This window comes from Palaemon carinicauda, chromosome 1, assembly GCF_036898095.1.
Source record: "Palaemon carinicauda isolate YSFRI2023 chromosome 1, ASM3689809v2, whole genome shotgun sequence".
NCBI classification, from domain to species: Eukaryota; Metazoa; Arthropoda; class Malacostraca; order Decapoda; family Palaemonidae; genus Palaemon; species Palaemon carinicauda.
In genome coordinates this window covers 216,055,126-216,057,625 of record NC_090725.1, presented here as the reverse complement: position 1 = coordinate 216,057,625, position 2,500 = coordinate 216,055,126, and positions in this window count along the sequence as shown.

The window sequence follows — 2,500 nt, the reverse complement described above, 5'->3', positions numbered from 1 at the left end:
TATATATATATATATGTATATATATATTTTTATATATACATATATATATATATATATATATATATATATATATATATATATATATGAATATATATATTTATATATATATATATATATATATATATATGTATATATATTTATATATAGACATATATATATATATATATATATATATATATATATATATATATATATATATAGGATTACAGGTGGAGATACTATTTGGTGCGTAGCAGGGTCCAAAAACATCATTAAAAGGCCATAATTAATTTAGAAACGTTCCGAACATTACAATTTCATTATCAATATGTAAAATTTATATATATATATATATATATATATATATATATATATATCTATGTATATATATATATATATATATATATATATATATATATATATATATATATATATATATATATTTTGTATATTAAATTTGTAAAATTTATACAATAATTTTCACACACAAAAAAGTGAAAGAATATTAAAATGGTTTGAACATTATTAATTTTGAAACAGAAAATCGTAAAAAAAAACAGTATAACATTAGAGATCAAGTGCTCACCAAAATATCCACAGGAGGAGGTGAAGAATGAATGAGTAAAAAATTATACCCACATACGACTCCAGTTATGCTAAGGAAAGAGAAGCGGAGGCGTTACAGTTTAAAGAAGGAACAAGCCGTATGATGTATAATGACTCAAGGGTAGTTAGAAGTTCACTATGTCTTGTTCCACCAATAATCGGATTTTTTTTTTCTATTTATTTGGATTTTGCAAATGGTGGGATGATTCCTTATGTTCGAAAATTCAGGATTACCAATTATCTGACAAGTTATAAAGCTGCATCCCATATGGCTACAGTATCTCACCTGCAACAACATACGGCAAGGTACAACTAGATACCGGGACATGTAAATTAAACCATAAATATTATTTTAGATAAAATATTGTGACGATCAAATAATTTTTCATTGTTTTAACAGCCATTATCTTAAGACTTTTCTTGAGCTTGCTGTACAAGACTCTATGTTTGTTTTTAATGGCTGGAGATGAGCTTAGGCCCTTTGCGTTAATAGGCGTTGGAGAAGATGATGAAGATGATATATACCGTATATATATATATATATATATATATATATATATATATATATATATATATATATATATATATATATATAACTATATATATATATATATATATATATATATATATATATATATATATATATATGTATATATGTGTTTATATATATATATATATATATATATATATATATATATATATATATATATGTATATATGTGTTTATATATATATATATATATATATATATATATATATATATATATATATATATATATATATATAACTATATATATATATATATATATATATATATATATATATATATGTATATATGTGTTTATATATATATATATATATATATATATATATATACATATATATATATATATATATATATATATATATATATATATATAGATATATATATATATATATATATATATATATATATATATATATATATATATATATATATATATTTTTTTGTGTGTATAATATATATATATATATATATATATATATATATATATATATGTATATTCTGTATATATCATCTTCATTATCTCCTCCCACGCCTATTGACGCAAAGGGCCTCAGCTAGATACATGAGTCATCTCTATCCTGAGCTTTTAAATCACGACATCTCCAATCGTCCTCTCCTACTTCAAACTTCATAGTCCTCAGCCATGGAGGTCTGGGTCTTCCAACTCTTCTTGGTGATTCCTTAAGACAAAAGTGTACAAAGGAAATTGTTCCAATGATGAAACAACCTCTCTAAAGTAGAGTTAACAATATCTCTGTTATTGTTACTAACTTTTACTAACTTTTGTTATTTTTTCTAACTTTTAGTAAGCGCTAGGATCCCTTACTATGGAGTCAACTGCCTGTAACACAGTGCTTTCCGAAAGAGGAAAGGAAAAGCTTTCCGTTAATGGATATTTGAATACTTTACATTAAAAAAGGACTAAGAAAACTACTGGAGAAGCTACATATTACTGGAGATGTGAAAGAAGAGGATGTAAAGGAACCGCAATCACGCACTTTGAAGAAGACTGCCATTATCTGAAAAAGGAAAATGAACTCACTTGTGGAGCTGCCGAGTCAAGTCGTACACATGTAGTGAAATGCCACAATGCAATTAAGGAAAAAGCTAGTATCACCAGTGATAAACCTTGTCAAATTATTCAAGATGTCCTTAGTCAACTGGATTCATCTGTTGTGCCGTGTGTTGGGTCAAAAGAAACTCTCAGCAAAATGATAAGAGGAGTACGCAAGGATGGACCTCAAGAACCAAATGATTTACATGATATGTTCATTCCAGAAGAATACAGTAAAACTCTAGCTGGTGAGACATTTCTATTTAAGGAATCTAGCATTGGAAATGATAAGATATTGTTATTCACCACGTAACG